Below are 27,279 nucleotides of genomic sequence, written 5' to 3'. Positions count from 1 at the left end.
GTTAGGCTTAACTGTAACTGAGGCAGAGGAGTCCCTAGTTGCCTATGGTCCAAACCCTTTGATAATAATAAACAGGCAATTTTGGTACATCCCTTCTCACTTTCATTCTCTGGAACCTACTGCAGTGGTAGGGTGGTTGATCAAGAATTATGGTATTCTGAATCTTGTTTAGGTACTACATAGTTTTAATAAGTTCTTAACACTCTTACTTTCAACTGAATTAAGACCTATTTTTACTTACTTTTTCTCAGCTATTTCAATTTGCTATTACCTTTAATTTTATCAGGTTTTTTTTGGCTATGTTATTTGCTAGTAAGTTATCTATCTGGTTGTCATTTTTCACTGGGTTGTATTTACTTCATCATGTGTTTTTCTGCATCACAGTAACCTTTAGGATCTTGGAAGGGTTTGATCTTTATTCATTATTATCTTTAGTTTTGTTCCTGCTTCTCTGTTCTTGCTTTCCTTTACCCAGAAATGAATGAGCAAATAAGTGACTGAATAGACATAGACAAATATATTCACACATATATACACACAGTGCATTTTCTCAATTCTAAGACTATTAATTGTGATATACACTATTGATTGAATATACTTTAAAGAAAGAAGAAACATTAAATTTATTTTTCACATCCTTCTTAGAAATTAATTGACAGCATACATTTATCCATACAGTTTCTATACCATCTTCTTTGGAATCGTAATACAAGAATGAGTCTAATCCTTTTTCATACTGACATACTGATTTTCCTCACCTGTTGCTGCTTTTCTATACATTATGATTGTCAGTATAGTTTTGAGTCATATGGGAAATGTTTGGAATTTAACTGCTTTTCTTTGTTGGCTAAATTCATGGTTTCAGTTTTTCTATAAACTGTGAATTAAATAACTTCTTTTTTGAGTCAGCTGGAAACTTTTGACAGATATCCAGCCCTTGGGTAATAGTACTTTGTAAAATGTAAATTGGTCACACCAGTGTCTCCCAGCTCTGCTAATTCTGTGATCTATTTTGAGGGACTGGGTAATTTCTACTGCCTTTAATTGCTCTTGCTTGTCTCGCAACAGACAATTTTTGCATCACAATAGCTTTTTATTTCAGTGCTTTCTGAAAACATTTTCAAGCGACAGTTAGGCTTTCAGATTTAACTTAAAATTCAAAGGCTTGTGAGTTTATCTGTGCAGTAAATTCAGCTGTGGTGATATTTGGATAAACAGATACCTTCTATGGGAAGGTATTTCCCATAGGTTTACACATGGGCAAGCAGTTACATACATCACAACTTACTCTTTTGCTTAACTACTGGTACCTTTTTTGGACATTAATTCTGATACTTCTCCTAGTTTCAGAAACCTAAAAATATTATTTTAAGAAAAGCATTTTTAGAATTGAGAAAATATGATTTAGGAATTCAGTATACAAGAGCAAGCATAAAGTCTATCAAGTGATAGAATTATTTCATTAATTTTTGAAGTGATCAGGTAGCAGTTAGAAAAATTAGTGTTGAACCTGTCTGTATGCAAATGTATGGTTAACTTTTTAAAAACTGGAAAACTAGTGAAACTATGCAAATAGTAACCCAAAATAAGAAGACTCAAAAATTGACTAAAAAATTAAGTACATCTATATGAAAAAACCAGCACAAAATTAAAAAGAAAAATAACAAAATGGAAAATATTTACAAATTTGACCTTAAATCCTATCTAAAATAACTATGAATATTTTAAAAATATTTACAACACTAAGATTCCAGTAAGTACATTGATAAAGTTGTGTCCATTAGGTCAAAATAGAGTTTACATAGAGTAAACAAATGTAAGGAAAAGAGTTCAACCTCCTGGGTAATTAACTGAAACAATAGTGAATAACCTTTTTGTACTTATTGAATAACTGTAATAAATTAGGGAATGAAGTACTCATGCATTGTTTTGGAATTGGTACAGCTGGCCTCCATAAGTACCTTTTTGTACTTATTGAATAACTGTAATAAAGTAGGGAATGAAGTACTCATGCATTGTTTTGGAATTGGTACAGCTGGCCTCCATGGTTTTCTGATGAGAAATTCCCCTGTAGGTAATGCATTGTTTTTCTCTGGCTGCTTACAGGATTTTTTTCTTTGTGTTTAGTTTGAGAAACTTTATTATAATGTGTGTATGTTTGGATTTCTTTGGGTTTAACCTGTTTGCAGTTTGCTCAGCTTCTTGAATTTGTTAGTTTATGATTTGCACCAAATTTGAAAAACTGTCATCCATTATTTCTTCAAATAAGTTTTCAGCCCACATTTTCTCTCCTCTTCTTCTGGGATTTTGATGATGTGAATGTTAGATCTTATGTAATTGTTCCACAGGTCCCTGAGGCTCCATTATTTTTTTCAATCTATTCTTTTTCTTTTTCTCTTTTTCAGACTGGATGATTTCTATTGATCGATCTTTAAGTTCACTTTCTTTAAGATCGGCTCTTTCTTCTGTTATCGACATTCTGCTGTTCAGACCATCCGTTGAATTTAATTTTGGCTATTGTATTTTTCAGTTCTAAAATTTCCATTGATTCTTCTCTATGTCTTCTGTTTCTTTGCTGTGACTTTCTGTTTTCCCATTTGTTTCAGTAGTGTTTGTAATTGCATTTTGGTTCATTTTACTGATAGCTGCTTTAAAATCCTCGTTAGATAATTCAGATATGTTTGTCATCTCAGTACTGGGTCTGTTAATTGTCTTTTCTCATTTAAGTTGAGATCTTTTTGTATATTGCTTTATTTTTTCATGAATATAGTTATAAAAACAAGTTACGAGAATAAGAACAAAGAGGAAATAGAACTAATCTAGCTGTATAAACTCAATTTCTTTCTCTATAAAGTAGAAATAATAATATCTACTTCACAGATTTTTTATAAAGACTACATGAGAACACATAAAATATCCATCTCAGTCCCTGGCATATAACAATGCTCAGAAAATATTAGTTAACTTTGCTTTTCTTTTTTCTGATTATAGTATTTTGAAATCATTACTGTCAACTACTTGGCATTTTAAGGGAAGAGGTTCTTTAAAAGAAGTCTTAACCTTCCTTTCCTAACTAGTTCTCTAAATTGTAATTACTTAATACAAAGATCAGCGTCTTCCTCATTACTGTCTTAGCTTTTTTGTTGGGGGATGTACCTTTTTGTTGTTAAACCTAGATTAGTTTTCTCCTTGTCTAGGTCCTAGGTAATTCATCCACTTTCTTCTGTCCCTTAGAGACTCTTTTCTATCTCCAACACTTATCCTGGGCAGAAGTGGAGTGACGTATTGGCAGCTCCCCCTTACTTGCCAGCATGATAAATACACTTTCCCTTTTTTGCTTTTAGGATTTTACAGCTAAGCTTTACGGGAAAGGTAGAAGGAGTAAGAGGTAGAGAAGGGGTGCTGGTCATGACAGAAATAAACACAGAGGTGTGACAAAGCTTAGGAAATCCTAATAACTTCTTAAAGTCATTGGTAGTCTCTGACTCTTGCTGAGTTGGTAACTGGATGCTCTATTTCAGGGGTCCCCAACCTCTGGGGAGGCCTGTTAGAAACGAGGCCGCACAGCAGGAGGTGAGTGGCAGGGCGGGTGAGCGAGGGAAGCTTCGTCTGCCGCTCTCCGTCACTCGCTAACCGCCTGAACCATCCCCCCCACCATCCGTGGAAAAATTGTCTTCCACGAAACCAGTACCTGGTGCCAAAAAGGTTGGGGACTGCTGCCCTATTGGACTGATGCATCTTGATTTTTTTCTGCTTTCTCCTGAAACCTCTCTGACTTTCATGATGCAGAGTTTTTCCTGAGAAAGTGACATTTAAGCTAAAATTCTGAAAGATGAGTTAGGAGTTACTAGGTGAGAGCGGAAGAATGTGCAGGAAGACAGAACCAGCATATCTGAAGTTCTTGAAGTAACGAAGGAGCATATTGGAGGTACTAAAAGAATGTCAGTACAGAAATAAAAATGGTGTGGTATCGGCAAAGGGATAGAGGCATAGATCATTGGAACAGAGTAGACAGTCCAGAAATAGGATCCACAGAAATATCGTCAGTTGATGTTTTTTTTTAAAAAGGGTAGAGTTAATATTTTATTGTCACTTATCAGATGGCAGTTAGGTATATAGTGTTTATACTTGACCTTTCCTTTTTGTAAATAAAAAATTACAAGTTTTAAACAGCCAATGGCTGTTTACTGGTCATGTCTTCAGAAAACATGATGAGGTTAATTCATTAATGGTGGCTTCAAGGTTTTCCTTATTGGTGCCAGAAAATTCACCCACTTTCTGTTCCTTTTTAAAAAACTGGAAGGTTGCCATGCATTTGACTTCACACTCTGAAGCAACATCCTGACAGTCATCCACATCTACTTTGAGGAACACCACGTTGGAATACTTTTCAGAGAGAGAATGAAAGAAAGGCTTGATCATTTCTCAAGTCCCACACCATGTGACTGAGAAGTCGACTACTAGGAGTTTCTCTCCTGCATTGTTCAAGGCCTCCTGAAAAGCATACTTTCTCTTAATCTGCTTCACCATTTTGGCTGCTGGGGTCTGATGAGCGACCTCATGGTGGAAGCAATGAAAACGGATCCAAGGGGCTGGACAGAGCTTTGGCCAGTTGATTTTTGACAAAGTTGCAAAAGCAATTCAGGAGAGAAACAGTGACCTTTTTAGTAAATGGTGTTGGCTTTGCATTCATATGCAAAAAAGAATCTTGATTTATACTTCACACTTTATATAACAATTAATTCAAAATGCATCATAGATCTAAATGTAAACTGTGAAACTGTAAAGTTCTTGGAAGAAGGCATAAGGGAGAATATTTGTGACTTGAGGATAGGCAAAGAATACTTAGATATGACACCAAAAGCATGATCCACTAAAGGAAAAAAATTGATAAATTGGACTTCATAGAAATTAAAAGCTTTTTGCTCTGTGAAAGACACGGTTAAGAAAATAAAAATACAAGCTACAAAGTGGGAGTAAATGTTTGACTATCACATATCCAATAAAGGACTTATGTTAAGAATATATAAAGAACTCTCAAAACTCAAGAGTAAAGAAACAAATAGCTAAGTTTAAAAATGGGCAAAAGACATAGACATTCCGTCAAAGAGGATATAAGGTTGATAAATAAATACATGAAAAGATGTTCAAAATCATCATTTCTTTTAAAAATCATTTTCTTTTAAAATGAAAACCATTTCTTTTAAAAAAAGAAAATTTGGAATTTGCAGAAAAGTTGCAAAGGTAGTACAGGGTGAAATTTGTTAGTCTTTCCTTCTTTTTGATAGCTCTGACACTTTTGAATAGTACTGGTCTGGTATTTTGTAGAATATCCCTCAGTTGGGTTTGTCTGATGTTTTTCCGATGATTACACTTAGGCTATAGTGTTTTGGGAAGAATGCTACAAGAGGTGAAGGACCCCTTTCTTTACATTATATTGCGGAGTACAGTATCAATGTTATTATCACTGGTGGCGAGGTGGTGTTAACCTTAATGATTTTTTTTTACACTTTGGAAAACAGTTTGGTACTTTTTTATGGAGTTAAACATACAGTACCATATAACCCAGCAACCACCCTCTGGGTACTTACTCTAGAGGACAAAAACTTAATTTCACATAAAAATCTCTACACAAATGTTCATAGCAGTTCTATTCATAATCACCCCGAACTAGAAACAACCTGATGTTTTTCTGACGGGTAAATAGATAAATGATGGTACATCCATACAGTAGATTACTATTCAGCAACAAAAAGGAATAAATTATTATTATTTTTTAAAATTTATTTATTTTATTTATTTTTGGCTGCATTGGGTCTTAGTTGCTACACGCAGATTTTCTCTAGTTGCGGTGAGGGGGGGCTCCTCTTCGTTGCAATGCGCGGGTTTCTCATTGTGGTGGCTTCTGTTGTTGCGGAGCACAGGCTCTAGGCATGCAGGCTTCAGTAGTTGTGGCATGCAGGCTCAGTAGTTGTGGCTCACGGGCTCTAGAGCGCAGGCTCAGTAGTTGTGGCGCACGGGCTTAGTTGCTCCGCGGCATGTGGGATCTTCTGGACCAGGGCTCGAACCCATGTCCCCTGCAGTGGCAGGTGGGTTCTTAACCACTGCGCCACCAGGGAAGCCCAGGAATAAATTATTGATTCATGTGACAACTGGATGAAGTTTCTGTTGGAGTAATGGAACTTTCTGTATTGTGGTTGTGGTGGTGGTTACATGACTCTATATGTATTGCTAAAACTCATAGAACTGTACATGCAAAAAAGTTTCTTTTATTGTATGATAGTTTACAAAATGTAATTTTTAAAATGTAAAGCTAAAGTAAAAAGAAAAAAGAGTACATACCTGGAACACAGAGAACAATGGCAAAAATAGCAAAAATGGTACGACTGAAGAATGGAGAGTAACCACATCATTTAGTCCTTGTAGGACTTAATGGACTTTAAGCAGGGGAATGACCTGATCAAGACATTTTAAAAGAGAGGTTTATGAAGTCTCTTTGATCTTCAGTGTGGAGAATGCATGGATGGGAGATAGATTGAAGATCTAAGAGGAAGAATAGAAAATAAGACATTTCTTGCATCTTTCCCACAAATTTTGGTAAAACCCAATTCCTGAAGTCTATTTTTGGTATTAGGATCTTGTGATGATAAGAATAATTATAATTACAAGCACTCCTTTTGACTTTTTTAATACAACCTATATTTTTGTACATTATACTCTGCTTTTCATGTGAATAAATGAGACTCAGTTACCAACTAACATGATTTTGCCTAGTTGTGTCTATCCAATATTTTGGATTCAAAAGTGTTACCATCTTAAAAAAAATTACTTATGCAGTTCTTGGTATATTATTATATTTGCTCTTATTTTGTAAAAATGAGTAGAAGATTAAAGAAATTCAGCTGAGAATGATAAGTATGCTTATAAATTAAATATTAGTTAAGACCAAGATGAAAATTACAAATCTTTGGTTTCAGTCAGCGCTTATTGGATTAAAGAATATTAATCCAATATTGTGTGTGAAGTAAGAGAACAGATTTTTAAGAAAATGTGGAAACGTAATTATATTGTTGACAACAGGTAGGTGAAATTAGGAACATACATGTTTTTGAAAAACTTAATAGTATCACCCTTTTATCTTTTCACACATTTTAGTTTTCATACAAATTTTCGGGAGTAGAGTATATATAAATATAATGAATTTCCTGCAATGCTAGTGTTGCTATACGAAAATCTATTATGTCAAACTCATGAAATTGCCATTTTTTGAAGGCAAAAATGTTAGAATGTTGGCAGTTTTGTGTGGTTGAACCTAATATTTTTTTCCCAGATTGATTACATTCTTGTCTATAAGTTCTTGATTTAGAGAAGGGTATGTTTTATAGTTAATTTTCTAGGAGGTATATCTTGGTTCTGGTTCTGTACAAAAGTCAAAAAAGATTCATTGATTCGCAAAGAGACAGCAAAAATGTGAATTAATGTTCTTTTTTTAAACGTAAGTTTTACCCACAGAAATAATTCTCCTTTTTGAAATGCTAAAAAGATTGGTGAAACTAAAGTCCATCTTGAGCATTTCTACAGTCCTGGTTCTTTCCTCTTCTCTCCATGGTGTCTATTTGGTGTCTATCTTTTCAGATACTTTCAGTCCATTTATATTTATGTACTTACATACATATATACACTGATTTATATATGTAAGTATACATATATACACACATATTTGTAGGAAATATATAGTATTGTATGGATTATTTTTTGTAAGGGGTATATTTATATATTTTGGCAGTATGATTTTTTCACTCTCCAGCATGTTTAGATCTGTGTTTTGTTGTTGTTATTTTCAGTTTCTGCATTGTGTTTTGTACGATAGCTGTACGAGTTTTATTTGGGCCCTCAGGGTTTTTACTGCAGATTGTTTATAATTTTTTAAAACTACAAACAGTGGAGTCAGGAGTGTCCTGTATGTACTTTCTCATGCACCTGCATGATAGTTCCTTTAAGATAAAAAGAAGTGGAATTGCTGAACCATATGGTATATGCACTTTAAATGTTTTATAGGGAAATTTTCAAGTAGACAAAATAGAAGAGTGAACTTCTACTCACCTTCAACAGTTATCATCCCATGATAAATCTTGTTTTATCTGTACTCTCACTTTATCCCTTCTCACATTTTTGAAACAAATTGAGATATCGTGTCATTTGATCTGCAAATATTTCATGTGTTTCTGGAAAATATAAGGTCTTTTTTTTTTTTGGAGAAAAACACTATTATCACACTTGAAAATTAACAATAATTCTTTTTTTAAAAATTTTTATTTAATTATTTACTTATTGGCTGTGTTGGATCTTCTTTGCTGCACGTGGGCTTTCTCTAGTTGTAGAGAGTGGGGGCTACTCTTCGATGTGGTGTGCAGGCTTCTCATTGTGGTGGCATCGCTTGTTGTGGAGCACGGGCTCTAGAGCGCAGGCTCAGTAGTTGTGGCGCACAGGCTTAGTTGCTCAGCAGCATGTGGGATCTTCCCAGACCAGGGCTTGAACCCGTGTCCCCTGCATTGGCAGGCGGATTCTTAACCACTGCGCCACCAGGGAAGCCCAACAATAATTCTTTAGTATCATTAAATATTCAGTCAGTGTTCAAATTTTAAACTGTTTTAATGTCAGAAACATTTTCTTCCATATTTTTTTACTTGTTTGAATTAGGATCCAGATGAGGTTTACAGTTTGATTGGTTGATACACCTTTAAAAAAAAGTCTTTCCAACTATTTTTCCTCTTTTTCTCCCTCCCTCTCTTTCTCCCATCCCTTCTCTCTTTCTTTCACTCCATCTCCCTGATTCCCCTTTCTTTCTCTGTCTCCAGCTTCCTTTCTTCCTCCCTCCCTCCTTCCTCCCATCCTTCCCTCCCTGTCTCTCTTTTTTAAATTTTGCAGTATTGATTGAAGAGACTGGGTGGTTTGCCCTGCAGATTTTTTCCATACTCTAGCTCTTGCTTATTGCATCCCATGGCATTGTTTAACTTGTTTTTTGTTCTCTGCATTTTCTGTAAATTTTTAGTTAGGTATGGAGGCTTGATGTGATTCAGGTTTGATTTCTTTTTGTTAAGACTGTTTTATAGAAAGTGTTGTCATTTTCTATAAGAAGGCACATATATAGGGTGATGATACACGCAATTTTTTTTTAAGATTTTTTTTTGATGTGGACCATTTTTAAAGTCTTTATTGAATTTGTTACAATATTGCTTCTGTTTTGGAGTTTTGGCCCCGAGCCATGTAGGATCTTAGCTCCCCAAACCAGGGATCAAACCTGCACCCCTTACACTGGAAGGCGAGGTCCCAACCACTGGACAGCCAGGGAAGTCCCGATACATGCAGTTTTGATTTGGAAGATATTGCCAGATTGTCTTCCAGAACTGTTGCTTCAGTCTATACCTTTATCATATCATATCATATCATATCATATCATACCTTTATCATTCAGTCTATACCTTTATCATAGGTTTTTGAGAGTACCATTTCATACACTTGTGAACTGTTACCGTCTAGCTTTCAAATTTTTTGGAAAATGTCTTCTTAGTCTTTAATATTTAATTCACTAATTACTAGTAAGGTTTTTTTTTTCCTATTTTTTATTTTTTAGGGTTATTTGTATTTTTTCTAACGGGAATTGCCTATTCACAGTATGCTTTGTTTCTTATCCTGTTGGTTGTTGAACATTTTTCTTATTGATTTGTAGAATTTCTTTAGGTCTTTTGATTACTCATCCTTTTTTTCTTTTTTCCTGTTTTTATGATGCCAGATATTTTCTCTTAGGTTTTTACTAGTCTTTCATTTTGCTTATATTGTCCTTTGGTATACAGAAATTATACCAGTCAGATCAATCAGTCTTTTCCTTTATGACTTATGTGTACTTTTTAGTTTATGTGAGAAAGGTTTCTTTGCCTAGAGGCATAAAAGTATTCACTTACATTTTTTTGATTATAAAGAACACGTAACATAAAAATTGCCATCTTAACCATTTTTAAGTGTACAATTGAGTAGTATTAAGTACATTCACCTTGTGCAGCTGATCTCCAGAACTTTTTCATCTTGCAAAACTGCAACTTTATACCCATTAAACAACAATAACTTGAGATTAAGTTTTCATGTTTAGGTATTTTATCCTCTGACTTTTTTTTTTGTTTTCTTCCTTTTTTTTTACTTTTGATATCTGGTAGGATAAATAAAACTGGTTTGTTGTTTTCATAATTCTCTTTGTTATTTAAATATATATGTATATGCATATACATGTCTTTTCTCTACGTTATTAATATACTTCGTAAGAGGCATGAAAAATTCTGCTAGGATATTATCTGGATTTATATATTAATTTGAGGAAAATTATTTTTATTAGGTATATTGACTGTTTCTACATTCAAACTCGAAAGTTTTGTTCTTTTGGAAACTTAGTTTTCTACTAGAAGACCTTACTCATATTCCACAGAATTCTTTATTCCTAGGTAATTTTTATTTTTGTTTCTTCTGGGACGGAGTGATTCTGATTTTTTTAAAAAAATTGTAGTCCATCTGTTCCCAGTTCTGATTTCCCCTTTCCCTCCTTTATTTTACTTTACATTTTCACAGCATTTGTCACCTTCTAGCAGATTTGATAACTTACCTATTTAGTATGTTTGTTATTACCTATCTTCCTCACCTTCTCCCCAAATCTAGAATGTAATTTCTGCAAGGACAGAGATCTGTCTTTATGAGTTTTATATTCCCTTTGAGTTTTATAAGGATAGGTATTCACGTTATATGTAAATAATGACTTTTGGGGAGTCTTTTCCTTTCTAGCATTAATATATTTTTTTCCTTAATTTATTGCATTGGGTAAGCCTTCCAGTACTGTGTTGAATAGTACATGTGATTTCGCACATTATTAACTTGTTCTTAACATACATGAGAATGCATCTGTTACTTTATTCATAGGTATAATGTTTACCATTGATTTCTGATAGGTTTTAACAAAGTAGGGAAGTTCATTTTTTGTTCTTACCTTGCCAAGAGTTTTTATTTTTGAATTTTATCAATGGGAAAGGCACATAAATAATCTCTCGGGGAGTTTTCTCTTTGTAGATGATACCACGAAGAGGCAGGAGAGTTGAACATATAGTGGTTGCTAAGAAACAGAAACTGAGGAGACCTTTTGGTCATCTTACAGGGGTGGAGAGACTGTTGGAGTTCAGGGTTACCAAGGCATCTAGAGCTTGAATGACCAAGATGGTGAAGAGAATGTTAGCATAGAGAATTGAACCAAAAGCCTGAACCATGTTTCCACCAGAATTTGTTGCAGATTAGTAAACTGCACAAGCCAATAGGCAGAAAAGTTGAGCTGAAGGTGACTACTAAGAGGTTGAGAAGCTAAGCAGAATTTTCAGCAGTCTCATGGTACTAAAGAGAGGAGTTCTGGTACATATCTGAGGCTTTCAGTTGAGATCTCTAAATAACTATATCCTAACAGTAAGGGTGAACCAGAGAAGGAGACCAGGTCTTTTTTTTTTTTTTTAATTGAAGTATAGTTGATGTATAATGTTACGTCACAGGTGTACAATATAGTGATTCATAATTTTTAAAGGTTATACTCCATTTATAGTTATTATAAAATATTGGCTATATTCCCTGTGTTGTACAATATATCATTGTAGCTTATTTTGTACATAATAGTTGTGCCTCTTAATTCCATACCCCTGTGTTGCCCCTCCCCTTTCCCTCTCCCCACTGGTAACCACTAATCTGTTCTCTATATGTGTGAGTCTGCTTCTTTTTTGTTATATTCACGAGTTTGTTTTATTTTTTAGATTCCACATATAAGTGTTATCATACAGTATTTGTCTTCCTGTGTCTGACTCATTTCACTTAACATAATACCCTGTAAGTTCATCCATGTTGCTGCAAATGGCAAAATTTCATTCTTTTTTATGGCTGAGTAGTATTCCATTGTGTGAGAGTGTGTGTGTGTGTGTGTGTGTGTGTGTGTGTGTGTGTGTGTGTGTATATACACATATACCACATCTTCTTTATTCATTTATCTCTTAATAGACACTGAGGTTGCTTCCATATCTTGGCTATTGTAAATAATGCTGCTATGAACATTGGGGTGCATGTTGATAAGTCTTAATATGATTGAAAATTGGCGTCAAATTAGCTTAATCTCTGATTGGATTAGCTCCTGTTGCCTACCAGAAACTAAAGAAAATCTTCTATTGAAAAAGATAATATCAGTCACAGCCTCTACAGTTTTTGTTATGCAATACCTGACATTCAATCTCCAGATTCCAGGCATGCCAAGAGTCATGAACAAGAGAAAAACAGATATAGAAACACATGATCAGATGTGGACTTCAGTGCCACTTCCTTCACCCCTCTTTTGTTTCAGACAAGAAATCTATCATTTGATTTGTTTTTCCCCTATAGTTAAAGCATCATTTCTCTCTCGCCGTTTTCATTACATTTTCTTTGTCTTCAGTTTTCAGAAGTTTAACTGTGAACTGTCTTGATATGGATTGCTTTGGGCTTATGCTGTGTAGGATTCACTTAGCTTCTGGAGTCTGTAAGTTTGTGTGTTTTGCCAAGCTTGAGAAGTTACAAGTTTTTGTTTCTTAGAGGACTTTTTCAGTCTTACTCTCTTTCTTCTCTCTTTTTGGGACTCAGATGACATGGAAGATAAATTTTTTTTTTAAGATTTAAAAAAAATTATTATTTTTTAAAAAATTAATTAATTTTTGGCTGCGTTGGGTCTTCATTGCCGCATGCGGGCTTTCTGTAGTTGTGGTGAGCAAGGGCTGTTCTTTGTTGCGGTGCACAGGCTTCTCATTGCGGTGGCTTCTCTTGTGGAGCACAGGCTTTAGGCGCGTGGGCTCTAGAGCGCAGGCTCAGTAGTTGTGGTGCATGGGCTTAGTTGCTCCACAGCATGTGGGATCTTCCCAGACCAGGGCTTGAACCTGCGTCCCCTGCCTTGGGAGGCGGATTCTTAACCACTGCACCGGGGAAGTCCTGGAAGGTAAGTCTTTTGTTGTAGTCCCACAGGATCCCAAGGCTCTGTTTATTTGTTTTCAGTTTTTTCTCTCTGTTGTTCAGATTGGGTAGTTTCTATTGTTCTGTCTTCCAGTTCAGTGATTCTTCCCTCTTTCCTCTCCATTCTACTGTAGTTCTCATCTGTTGAGTCTTTTGTTTCAGTTTTTATATTTTTTCAGTTCTGAAGTCTTTTCTTTTTGGTGTATTTTTTCTTTGTTGAGACTCCCTATCTTTTTGTTTATTTGTTTCAAACATGTGCATAACTGCTCTTTGAGACATTTTTATAATGGCCACTTCAAACATTATGTCAGGAGGGGTGCCATCAGGGTTCTAAGCCAGGATCTACCTCTCAATAACTTTATGAATCTGGGCAACCTCTGGGGTTTTTATCTGTAATTTAATCTCTATGTACCTCACTTTTCACATGTGTAAAATGGGATTAATAACAGTAATTAGTGACAGTAACTGCTTCACAGAATTATGGTAAGGGTAGAGTTAATATGTGTAATATGTTTATAGCATTAGCTAAGCACATAATATATGTTCAGTAAATATTACTCAACACTAAAAAAAAAAGTCTTCATCAGATAATCTTACCATCTTCCTCATCTTGGTATTGGCTTCTGTGGATTGTCTTTTTTTATTCAGTTTGACATATTTCTTGTTATGATGAGTGTTATGAGAGTTCTTGTTATGATGAGTGATTTTTATTTGATACCTGGACATTTTGGATATTATGTTCTGCGACTCAGGATCTTATTTACACATTCTGATGTAGTTGGCTTCTTCTGGCACTGCTCCAACATGGGAAAGAGGGGAGTGCTCTGTCACATTACTGCCCAGAGGGGATAGAAGTCCACGTTCCTCACTCTGCCTCTGTTGACTCTCAAGTTGGTGGGAGATTCTTCATTACTGCTTGTCAGGGATGGGAGTTCTGGCCTCCACTGACTTTTCCTTGGCTGGGAAGGCAGGTGTGCCTCAGTGTACACCTGTACTGAGGGGGAGGGGAGGGCCTTTTTACTGTTGGGCAGTGGTGAAAGGCCTGACTCCACTAGGCCTCTTCTGACACCAGCCTACACCAGGAAGGGGGAAGTACACCTTCTTACTGCCAGGTGGACATCTAAGCTTTCCATGTGGTCTTCACTGACACCAAGCGGAAGGAGGTCTCATTATCACCTGGTAGGGACCAACTCCCAAATGGCCTTCTCTGACACCCCTGTGGTGCGGAGTATGGGGTGCCTTGTCACAGTTTGGCAGAGGTGGAAGTCCAGGCTCTCCACTTGACCTTTGCTGGTGATGCTGGCGCCACAGTTCTGTTTTGTTTTGTTTTATAGTGTTTGTCTGGGTATAACAGCTTTTTGTCTAGATTGTGTCTTTCCTGATCTTTTGGCTGGGAGAACAGGAATTTGTTTTGTTTGTTTGGTTTTTTGGAGGGTCTGGGCCTATTGGTATTTCTAGGTTGCCAGCTTCTTCAACTCCAAGTCTAGAATATATAGGGCACAGAAGAAAACCCATAGAACTCACCACCATGTTGTTTTCCTTAGATCTGGTGATTTCTACCTGATCTGCTTTCATTTCTCCACCTTTAGAGTCTTCTTTTTTTTTTTTTTTTCCCGGTACGCGGGCTTCTCACTGTTGTGGCCTCTCCCATTGCGGAGCACAGGCTCCGGACGCGCAGGCTCAGCGGCCATAGCTCACGGGCCCAGCCGCTCCGCGGCATGTGGGATCCTCCTGGACTGGGGCACGAACCCGCGTCCCCCGCATCGGCAGGCGGACTCTCAACCACTGCGCCACCAGGGAAGCCCTAGAGTCTTCTTATGTTTGTTATATATGTTGTTCAGGACTTTTAGTTTTACTTAGTGAGAAGAATAGGGAAAAATATATCTATTCCACCTTCCCGGAAGTGGAAGTCCTCAAGTACTTTAAATTCTTAATTATTTAGTTTTCATTTTAATTAATATTACCTTTTAGTCTGCTTGCCATATGCTTGACTGGGTAGAATTTTATCAGTGTGCCTCACTTATAGGGCTTTAAATTTTTTTAAATGAAAGTATGGCTCACCATCTAGAAGTAGAAGTTTTAGAATTAATCTTTTAGTCTTAATTATTTTGGAGAAAGAGCAATAATTTTCTATATCCCATTTTATTAAAAATATATACATAAAACCTCTAGTTTTTGTTTGCTTCAAGAGAATGTCCCAAGGTAGCTTATGTATTAATTATGAATATCTTAATGAATTTAGAATACTACTTTAAATATATTAAATTTATTTACTGCCACCACCCTCACCCCCACCCCTACTCTCATTTTCTAGAGCGGATTGCATTAATTTCATGTGATTGATCCAAATAGCTATGACTGACTGTAATACTGTTTTCCTGATTTCAGGCTCTCTTTACAACTACGTCAGAGGTTGAATTAATATGCTAAGAAATCACTAAGTACTGTTCTGAGGGGTTTTGAAATAAATGGGATAAGTTTAATATCCTCTTAAATACTACTTGGATTTTTATAGTGAGTTCCTGATTTCGGCCTATATGTGCCAGACATGAAGCTGGACGCATCAAGCGGGGAGAATATCTTCACTTTGATTTTGCTCTTTGCTTGTAGTGCTTTTCAGTTTTCTTTTGGATCAGGAGCCCCTTGGAGGGTTTACTTAAAGCTGTAGTCACTTTTCACAAACATTCACAGATGTTCAGAGAGTTCGAGGACCTTCTGAAGTCCCCCAGAGTTCACAGGCCTTGGGTCAACCATCTTCTCTATAGTTTTTGAGACTTTTTTACGTGCTTTGTTGCTCTTTTAAATATCACAACGACCCTGAGAATTAGTGGCTTGTATTCATATTTAACAATGAAGAAACTGCTGCTCAAAGTGGTGTGTGATTTATCTGGTCATGTAGCTGTCAAACATGAGTCTAGAATTGAAGACTTTCCTAAATTGTGACAGTTTCTCAGGGGCGTATCAACATTTTCTAAGGTTCTTGATACTTAGTGTCAAAACAAATACTTTTACCCTTTTTATTTGCCTTTTAATTTTTTTTTTTTTTTTGCGGTACGCGGGCCTCTCACCGCTGTGGCCTCTCCCATTGCGGAGCACAGGCTCCGGATGGGCAGGCTCAGCGGCAATGGCTCACGGGCCCAGCCACTCGGTGGCATGTGGGATCTTCCCGGACCGGGGCACGAACCCGTGTCCCCGGCATCGGCAGGTGGATTCTCAACCACTGCACCACCAGGGAAGCCCTTGCCTTTTAATTTTATATGTTTTCTTTCTTATGTATAGAAGTTTAGAAGATAAGTATGTATTCAGATTTCTTCTAATTTTTTCTCTTTTCTTTTTTCAGTGTAGAAAAATCCAAAGATTTGACACACTTAAGTGAATGCAGACACACACATATACTTAGACTTTTTTAAATTTTAAAAACATAATGGGAATCTAAAAGAAAAGAAAAGGAATGTCATTTAAGTTGCAATTATTTGACTTCTTTTTGTCATATGTTTATTGGCTGTTGGTCTTCTATCATTTAAAAATTTTTTTAACCATTTTTTAAATTGAAGTATAGTTAATTTACAGTGTTGTGTTAGCTTCAGGTGTACAGCAAAGTGATTCAGTTATATATATATTCAGTTATATTCATATATATATATATATATATATATATATACACACTTTTCCAGATTCTTTTCCACTATAAGTTATTACAAGACATTGAGTATAGTTCCCTGTGCTATACAGTAGGTCCTTATCTATTTTCTATATAGTAGTATATATCTGTTAATCCCAAACTTCTAGTTTACCCCCCCCGCAACCTGCTATACCCTCTAGTAACCGTTTGTTTTGTATGTCTGAGTCTGTTTCTGTTTTGTAAATAAGTTCATTTATATCATTTTTTTAGATTCCACATATAAGTGATATCATATGGTATTTGTCTTTCTCTGTCTGACTTACTTCACTTAGTATGATCTCTGGGTTCATCCATGTTGCTGCAAATGGCATTATTTTGTTCTTTTTTTATGGCTGAGTAGTATTCCATTGTGTATATGTACCACATCTTCTTTATCCATTCCTCCATTGATGGGCATTTAGGTTGCTTTCAGGTCTTGGCCATTGTAAACAGTGCTGCAGTGAACATTGGGGTGCATGTATCTTTTTGAATTAGAGTTTTGTCCAGGAGTGGGATTGCAGGATCATATGGTAACTCTATTTTTAGTTTTTTAAGGAACCCCCATACTGTTCTCTATAGTTGCTGCACCAGTTTACATTCCCACCAACAGTGTAGGAGGGTTCCCTTTTCTCCACACCCTCTCCAACATTTGTTTTTTGTAGACTTTTTAATGTTTAATGGTGGCCATTCTGACTGGTGTGAGGTGATACCTCATTGTAGTTTTAATTTGCAGTTCTATAATAATTAGCAATATTGAGCTTCTTTTCATACACCTGTTGGCCATCTGCATAAATATTTTTTGTTTAATCTTTCAGAATTTTTATAATTATGTTATGTAGAAATCAAACTTTTTTCTCGTAAATTAGTTAATTCTTTCTGATAGCATTTATTGAATGTTTCTTTTCTTGCCCACTGTTTGAAGTCTACCTTTATCATATATAAGATTCCCATATATACGTGTATTTGTCTGTCTATATAATGTTCTTTTGATCTCTTTTTATGTTGCTATGTATTTATACTCTTTTTTTTTTTACATAAATTTATTTTATTTATTTTTGTCTGCGTTGGGTCTTCGTTGCTGTGTGCGGGCTTTCTCTAGTTGCGGCGAGCGGGGGCTACTCTTTGTTGCGGTGCACGGGCTTCTCATTGCAGTGGCTTCTCTTGTTGCTGAGCACGGGCTCTAGGCACATGGTCTTCAGTAGTTGTGGCACGTGGGCTCTAGAGCACAGCCTCAGTAGTTGTGGCGCACGGGCTTAGTTGCTCCGCGGCATGTGGGATCTTCCCGGATGAGGTCTCAGACCCGTGTCCCCTGCATTGGCAGGTGGATTCTTAACCACCGTGCCACCAGGGAAGCCCTATCATACTCTTTTTTTTTTTTTGCGGTACGCAGGCCTGTCACTGCTGTGGCCTCTCCCGTTGCGGAGCACAGGCTCCGGACGCGCAGGCCCAGTGGCCATGGCTCACAGGCCCAGCCGCTCCGCGGCATGTGGGATCTTCCCGGACCGGGGCACGAACCTGTGTCCCCTGCATCAGCAGGCGGACTGTCAATCACTGCGCCACCAGGGAAGCCCCCCATACTCTTTTAATGTTATATTATTTAATGTAACTTTGAAATTTTCTCTCACTAGACTTTCAAAAATGTTTGTCTTGCTCTCTTTTTTGGTAGTAATTCTTACAGACTTACTTTAGAATATATTCATCAAGTTAAAACAATAAGGATATGAAGGATTTTGATTAGAATTGCATTGGGTTAAAGATTCATTTGGGGGAAAAAATGATACCTCTTTATTATCTATACTTATGCACCTTGTGGAATCTTCTCTGTCTCTGTACTCTTGGGGACTTTGCTTATGTTCTCTGGCTCCCAGGGGTCTTTTCCTGGCCTTCTCATTAGAAAGCTGAAGTTGCTTTCTCTCAGAGTCTTGGTGCTAGCCCCTCCCCCTGCACCTCACTGTTGCACAGTTATACCCCATTGAGGCCCTCCTGGGTTGAAAGGTTAGGGGGAAAAAAAGGAGAAGTGAGGAGTTCCCCCGCTCCAATACTCTTCATACAACGATGGCTCCTTTTTCTAGTTCCTTAGGAGGTTGGGGCCAGTTTTCTCTTAGGCCTTTAGGTTTCCTGCCTCAGTAGTATAGCTTTATAACTTGGACTGTCTTCAGAGCGGGTCAGAAGAGAAAGAAAAGAAAAGGAACTGGAAACCTTACCCCCAAACTTATACACTTTCCAGCTTGCAGATGACCCTTTTACTCCAGTGAGAAAGAGGGGCTTTCTCTTGGAGTTTTTGCTATGTGCCTCTGCTGCGTAATTCTGGGACTCTACCCACCCTCATGTTAAAGTGGTAAACAAAGAAAGGGTTTTCAAAATAGAGTAAACTCACTGCCCTATTGCTTATTCTTCAAGTTTTGACTTCCCTCCCCAATGTGCCTGCCATTGTTTATTTTTCAGAGTTCTCAGGTAGTTGCTTTTAGGATTCTCTCCAGAGTTTTTACTAGTTGTAATGGGTGGGAGAGATGTAATGGGCTTACCATCTTGGCTGTCACTGAAAGTCACGTTATTTCATTTTGAAAATTATTTTTATTTTCTAAAAATTCTTTTTTGTTGGTTGCTATATTTTATGAACAGAGTTTTTTTATTTTATGGATATATTGGCCTCTTTTTTTAAAAAATAAATTTATTTATTTTTGTCTGCGTTGGGTCTTCATTGCTGCACGTGGGCTTTCTCTAGTTGCAGTGATTGGGGGCTACTCTTCATTGCGGTGTGTGGGCTTCTCATTGCGGTGGCTTCTCTTGTTGCGGAGCACAGGCTCTAGACACGCGGGCTTCAGTAGTTGTGGCACGCGGGCTCAGTAGTTCTGGCTTGCAGGCTCTAGAGCGCAGGCTCGGTAGTTGTGGCGCATGGGCATAGTTGCTCTGCGGCATGTGGGATCTTCCCGGACCAGGGCTCGAACCCATGTCTCCTGCATTGGCAGGTGGATTCTTAACCACTGCGCCACCAGGGAAGCCCCTATATTGACCTCTTGAATCTCTCTGAAGATACCAATATAAGCTAAACATCTTATTTCTTTTTTTTTTGCTTTACTCTCTCTTCTGTGGGTCGTGGTGCCTGTGCTTTTTCACCTTAGTGCCTCTCTTAGTTTTTATTAAGTAGCTGGTGATTCTTGGCTTTTCTTCTTTATAGAATTTTTAAATGAATGTCTAAATCAGTGGTTGCCCAACTTGAATACATGTAACAATCCCTTGGGGACCCAGTTTAAATGCAGATTCCTAGCTTCACTCACAAAAAAATCTGATTCAGTATGTCTGGGGTGCACCAGTATGATTCAGTATGCACTTAAACAGTTTAAATGATTCTGATGCTGGTAACATCTTGGTAACTGGTGTAATTTGGTACAGGTCAGTGTTCTCCTTTACAAAGCATTGTCTTCCACTGAATATCATTGCTGACCACAGGACTCTGCCAGTTGGTTTCCTACTTGCTGTGGTAAATGGGATGTGGATTCCTCCCCACCCCACCCCTTTTCTTTGCATTTGCAAAGACAAGGCTAACAAGCTTGTCCCTGTCCCTCCTTCAACTTCTGCTATAGGGAAGGAATTTATCTGCAGGGAGAGTTCTGATTAGTTCTGTCTTCCCTGGATCACAGTCTATTGAGATTGTCCTTAACCTGCTATTATCTTCAACTCAAAGTTCACACTATAAGCCCTCTGACAGAGACTTTAAACCCACAGTAAGTGCTGTGGCCAGCATTTACTCTTTATCCTTAGCGTTGTACTGGTCATCTTTGGTGATTTTTCACTCATTTGTTCTGTGGCCTGGCATGAGGTGTTTAAGAAGGAGAAGAGATAGACGCTCAGTCTGCCATCTTGAACTGGAAGTCCATTGTTACTTTTAAAGCGATGTTGATTTCTATTACGCCAAGAAGTTTTTCTTTTGAATTCTCACATAAAATAAACATCATAAAATCTGTAGCAGGACCACAGCTTACTCATACTCACTTAGGTGTGCAAAGAAAATATAGCTTCTTTATTTTTCTATAAGTCATCTCTTCCTTTTGATGAACTCTGGGAACTGGGTAACTGGAGGAAGAGTACCAGTCTTACTCCAAGCTGGTAAACTAAGTCTTATGTAGTAATTTAAATTGATCTCTTTGGATATTTCAGTCTCTGTTTGGATACTAGTCATTCAAGTATCATCTCTTCTCTCATGCCTTCCCACAATGGAATCCAGACTTATGGGTGCTTGTGTGACCTTGTAATCATGGAAGGATACCAGAACCCTCAATCCATGTGCTATCTTCTCTGTTTCTCACTGGTCTCTCCTTTAAAGTAACTGGTCAGGCTATTCCCTGGAATTGTGACTACTGTGGTGCTTTTGTCCTTGAGTATTCTTCAGATATCTGAAGCTGAAGTTTACAACTGATGTTACTTGAGATCTGTTTTCTTGGTTCCCAGGATGTATTGCCATCTTCCCAGGTGTCACAGGTAACCTGATGTCTGGCTAGGGATTCCCATTGACTCGCTAGCCAGGTGGTCTCTTTTCCAGGCCTCTGCTATGGAGCTACTTTGCCCCTATGACAATGACCTCTTCTGGCAAACTCAACATCCAGCATCTTAAGTTACCTTTCCTGAACTACTTTACAGCACCCAGGAATTTCCCAGAGCCTTCCATGGCACAGGGGAGAAAAGGGAGACCCCAGAGCCGATCTCACACCTTCCTCAATCTGATTGTGCTTCTGTGCCTATGCTTTGATGTGGCTCTCTCCAGCTTGTGCTAGATGTGCATGAGGGGAGGTAAAAGTTTGGTTGCGGGGCAGGGCAGTTGGGGCCGTGCAGGATGTTACTGGAAGGCAGTGACTTCGCACTTTCTCAACAGGAAGCAGAACAGAATCCATTCTAACTCCCAGATTTCCCCACTCCTTCAAACATTCCTTTCCTTTTGCAGCCTCCAGCTGGAGAGGGTAATGGGAGTACTGGGCTGATCACTTGCTTCTCCTGTCTCTGTTCTACTTCTTTATCCCACAGTCCTTTGGCCAGAATCAGGAATTTGAGGCTTTAATTTACAGTCTCTAGGTTTTATCCTCCTTCTACCCTAGGTAGTAGGCATTATGTTCTAGCTGTCATGAGCAGAAGGGATATCTGCTCTACAAAGTGGAAGAAACTGTACTCTGAGTCTTTCAGGCTTGGTCAGAAAATATTAGTGTTAAAAAAATTTTCCTTCTTTGGGAAAACCAGACTTTTAAGACTTAATCTTGCTGCAAAATCCTTTCTTTAATTCAGAAGGTGAGCATTAAATATTTCTCTTTTATATTTAAACTTCTCCAAGGAAATGGATGCTACTCATAGAATAGTAGGGAAGTAAGTAGAAGGAAATGCAAATGGGAAAAGCATATCAACAACTGCTTTCATAATCATTAGGATATATCTACCCTCATTACTCTTCTTTTTCAAAATTTCCTTGTTTTTTCTTACAGATTTACTCTTATTTTTTTTACTCTTTTTATTTACTCTTTTACTCTTTTCTTATATGATTATGTTTCTAAAACACACTTTGGTTTTTATTTGACTTGTATTAAGCCTATAACTTTCAGATCACTTTTTATCTTTTTTTTTCTTCAACATCTTTATTGGAGTGTAATTTCTCTACAATGGTACGTTAGCTGCTGCTGTATAACAAAGTGAATCAGCCATACGTATACACATATCCTCATATTCCCTCCTTCTTGTGTCTCCTTCCCACCCTCCCAATCCCACCCCTCTAGGGGGACACAAAGCACCAAGCTGATCTCCCTGTGCTATGTGGCTGCTTCCCACCAGCCATCCATTCTGCATTTGGTAGTGTATATATGTCCATGCCACTCTCTTACCTCGTCCCAGCCTACACCTTCCCCTCCCCGTGTCCTCAAGTCCACTCTCCGTGTTTGCGTCTTTATTCCTGTCCTGCCCCTAGGTTCTTCAGAACCATTTTTTTTTTTTTTTTAGATTCCATATATATGTGTTAGCATACGGTATTTTTTTTAAACATCTTTATTGGAGTATAATTGCTTTAAAATAGTGTGTTAGTTTCTGCTTTATAACAAAGTGAATCAGCTATACATATACATATATCCCCATATCGCCTCCCTCTTGCGTCTCCCTGCCACCCTCCCTATCCCACCCCTCTAGGTGGTCACAAAGCACCAAGCTGATCTTCCTGTGCTATGCGGCTGCTTCCCACTATCTGTTTTACATTTGGTAGTATATATTAGTCCATGCCACTCTCTCACGTCGTCCCAGCTTACCCTTCCCTCTTCCCATGTCCTCAAGTCCATTCTCTACATCTGCATCTGTATTCTGGTCCTGCTCCTAGGTTCTTCATAACCATTTTTGGTTTTTTTTTTTTTTTTAGATTCCATATATATGTGTTAGCATATGGTATTTGTTTTTCTCTTTCTGACTTACTTTACTCTGTATGACAGACGCTAGGTACATCAACCTCACTACAAATAACTCAATTTTGTTTCTTTTATGGCTGAGTAATATTCCATTGTGTATATGTGCCACATCTTCTTTATCCATTCATCTGTCGATGGACACTTAGGTTGCTTCCATGTCCTGGCTATTGTAAATAGAGCAGCAACAAACACTGTGGTACATGACTCTTTGAATTATGGTTTTCTCAGGGTATATGCCCAGTAGTGGGATTGCTGGGTTGTATGGTAGTTCTATTTTTAGTTTTCTAAGGAACCTCCATACTGTTCTCCCTAGTGGCTGTATCAATTTACATTCCCACCAACAGTGCAAGAGGGTTCCCATTTCTCCACACCCTCTCCAGCATTTATTCTTTGTAGACTTTTTGATGATGGCCGTTCTGATTGGTGTGAGGTGATAATTTCATTGTGGTTTTGATTTGCATTTCTCTAATGATTAGTGATGTTGAACATCCTTTCATGTGTTTGTTGGCAATCTGTATATCTTCTTTGGAGAAATGTCTGTTTAGGTCTTCTGCCCATTTTTGGATTGGGTTGAGTTTTTTCTGATATTGAGCTGCATGAGCTGCTTGTATATTTTGGAAATTAGTCCTTTGTCAGTTGCTTCATTTGCAAATATTTTCTCCCATTCTGAGGGTTGTCTTTTGGTCTTGTTTATGGTTTCCTTTGCTGTGCAAGAGCTTTTAAGTTCCATTAGGTCCCATTTGTTTATTTTTGTTTTTATTTCCCTTTCTCTAGGAGGTGGGCCAAAAAGGACCTTGCTGTGATTTATGTCATAGAGTGTTCTGCCTATGTTTTCATCTAAGAGTTTTATAGTTTCTGGCCTTACATTTAGGTCTTTAATCCATTTTGAGTTTATTTTTGTGTGTGGTGTTGTGGAGTGTTCTAATTTCATTCTTTTACATGGAGCTGTCCAGTTTTCCCAGCACCACTTACTGAAGAGGCTGTCTTTTCTTCATTGTATATTCTTGCCTCCTTTATCAAAGATAAGGTGACCATATGTGCATGGGTTTATCTCTGGGCTTTCTATCCTCTTCCATTGATCTATATTTCTGTTTTTGTGCTAGTACCATACTGTCTTGATTACTGTAGCTTTGTAGTATAGTTTTTCATTTTCAAGATGGCTTTGGCTATTCGGGGTCTTTTGTGTTTCAATACAAATTGTGAAATGTTTTGTTTTAGTTCTGTGAAAAATGCCATTGGAAATTTGATAGGGATTGCATTGAATCTGTTGTTTGCTTTGGGTAGTGTAGTCATTTTCGCAATATTGATTCTTCCAATCCGAGAACATGGTATATCTCTGCATCTGTTTGTATCATCTAAAATTTCTTTCATCAGTGTCTTATAGTTTTCTGCATACAGATCTTTTGTCTCCTTAGGCATGTTTATTCCTAGGTATTTTATTCTTTTTGTTGCAGTGGTAAATGGGAGTGTTTCCTTAATTTCTCTTTCTGATCTTTCGTTTTTAGTGTATAGGAATGAAGAGATTTCTGTGCATTAATTTTGTACCCTGCTACTTTATCAAATTCATTGATTCGCTCTAGTAGTTTTCTGGTAGCATCTTTAGGATTCTCTATGTATAGTATCATGTCATCTGCAAACAGCGACAGTTTTACTTCTTCTTTTCCAATTTGGATTCCTTTTATTTCTTTTTTTGTCTCTGATTGCTGTGGCTAAAACTTCCAAAAGTATGTTGAATAATAGTGGGCAGCATTGTCATGTTCCTGATCTTAGAGGAAATGCTTTCAGTTTTTCACCATTGAGAACGATGTTGGCTGTGGTTTTGTCATATATGGCCTTTATTACGTTGAGGTAAGTACCTTCTATGCCTAGTTTCTGGAGGGTTTTTATCATAAATGGGTGTTGAATTTTGTCAAAAGCTTTTTCTGCATCTGTTGAGATGATCATATGGCTTTTCTCCTTCAATTTGTTAATATGTTTATAACATTGATTGATTTGCGTGTATTGAAGAATCCTTGCATTCCTGGGATAAACCCCACTTGATCATGGTGTATGATCCTTTTAATGTGCTGTTGGATTCTGTTTGCTGGTATTTTGTTGAGGAATTTTGCATCTGTGTTCATCAATGATTTTGGACTGTAGTTTTCTTTTTTTTGTGACATCTTTGTCTGGTTTTGGTATCAGGGTGATGGGGGCCTCATAGAATGAGTTTGGGAGTGTTCCTCGTTCTTCTATGTTTTGGAAGAGTTTGAGAAGGTTAGGTATTCGCTCTTCTCTAAATGTTTGATAGATTTCGCCTGTGAAGCCATCTGGTCCTGGGCTTTTGTTTGTTGGAAGATTTTTAATCACAGTTTCAATTTCAGTGCTTGTGATTGGTCTGTTTATATCTTCTATTTCTTCCTGGTTCAGTCTTGGAAGGTTGTGCTTTTCTAAGAATTGGTCCATTTCTTCCTTGTTGTTCATTTTATTGGCATATAGTTGCTTGTAGTAATCTCTCATGATCCTTTGTATTTCTGCAGTGTCAGTTGTTACTTCTCCTTTTTCATTTCTAATTCTATTGATTTGAGTCTTCTCCCTTTTTTACTTGATGAGTCTGGCTAATGGTTTATTAATTTTGTTTATCTTCTCAAAGAACCAGGTTTTAGTTTTATTGACCTTTGTTATCGTTTCCTTCATTTCTTTTTCATTTATTTCTGATCTGATCTTTATGATTTCTTTCCTTCTGCTAACTTTGGGGTTTTTTTGTTCTTCTTTCTCTAATTGTCTTAGGTGTAAGGTTAGGTTGTTTATTTGAGATGTTTCTTGTTTCTTGAGGTAGGATTGTATTGCTATAAACTTCCCTCTTAGAACTGCTTTTGCTCCATCCCATAGGTTTTGGGTTGTCGTGTTTTCATTGTCATTTGTTTCTAGGTATTTTTTGATTCCTCTTTGATTTCTTCAGTGATCTCTTGGTTGTTTAGTAACATATTGTTTAGCCTCCATGTGTTTGTATTTTTTACAGATTTTTTTCCTGTAATTGATATCTAGTCTCATAGCATTGTGGTTGGAAAAGATAGTTGATATGATTTCAGTGTTCTTAAATTTACCAAGGCTCGATTTGTGACCCAAGATACGATCTATCCTTGAGATTGTTTCATGAGCAGTTGAGAAGAAAGTGTATTCTGTTGTTTTTGGATGGAATGTCCTGTAAATATCAGTTAAGTCCATCTTGTTTAATGTATCATTTAAAGCTTCTGTGTCCTCATTTATTTTCATTTTGGATGATCTGTCCATTGCTGAAAGTGGGGTGTTAAAGTTCCCTACTATTATTGTGTTACTGTTGATTTCCCCTTTTATGGCTGTTAGCATTTGCTTTATGTATTGAGGTGCTCCAGTGTTGGGTGCATATATATTTACAATTGTTATATCTTCTTGGATTAATCCCTTGGTCTTTATGTAGTGTCCTTCTTTGTCTCTTGTAATAGTCTTTATTTTAAAGTTTATTTTGTCTCATATGAGAATTGCTACTCCAGCTTTCTTTTGATTTCCACTTGCATGGAAATGGAATATCTTATTCCATCCCCTCACTTTCAGTCAGTATGTGTCCCTAAGTCTGAAGCGGGTCTGTTGTGACAGCATATATAATGGGTCTTGTTGTATCCTTTCAGCCAGTCTGTGTCTTTTGGTTGGAGCATTTAATCCATTTACATTTAAGGTAATTATCAATATGTACGTTCCTATTACCATTTTCTTACTTGTTTGGGGTTTGTTTTTGTAGGTCTTTTCCTTCTCTTATGTTTCCTGCCTAGAGAAGTTCCTTTAGCATTTGTTGTACACTTTGTATCTTAATAATTTCCCAAATAGGAAAATAGTCTGTGTCTCTATTTTCCATATCTTTAAAAAACATTTATCATAAATTGATACAGCCACTATGGAGAACAGTATGGAGGTTCCTTAAAAAACTAAAAATAGAACTACCATACGACCCAGCAATCCCAGTGCTGGGCATATACCCTGAGAAAACCAGAATTCCAAACCCGTAATGTACCACAATGTTCATTGCAGCACTATTTACAATAGACAGGACATGAAGCAACTTAAGTGTCCATCGACAGATGAATGGATAAAAAAGATGTGGCACATAGATACAATGGAATATTACTCAGC

The 27,279-nt window shown here is 37.2% G+C and overlaps 1 protein-coding gene and 1 pseudogene across 8 annotated transcripts in view; one reads left to right on the top strand and one right to left on the bottom strand.

Annotated features, from left to right (window-relative positions):
* Positions 1–27,279, top strand: part of NCOA1 (nuclear receptor coactivator 1) — a 262,175-nt gene that overhangs the window by 78,412 nt on the left and 156,484 nt on the right. The window lies entirely within an intron of this gene.
* LOC101273263 (thioredoxin-like) lies at positions 4,054–4,537 on the bottom strand (annotated as a pseudogene).

Source organism: Orcinus orca, chromosome 13 (assembly GCF_937001465.1).
Source record: "Orcinus orca chromosome 13, mOrcOrc1.1, whole genome shotgun sequence".
Lineage (NCBI taxonomy): Eukaryota > Metazoa > Chordata > Mammalia > Artiodactyla > Delphinidae > Orcinus > Orcinus orca.
This window is presented reverse-complemented; position numbering and strand designations above follow the sequence as displayed.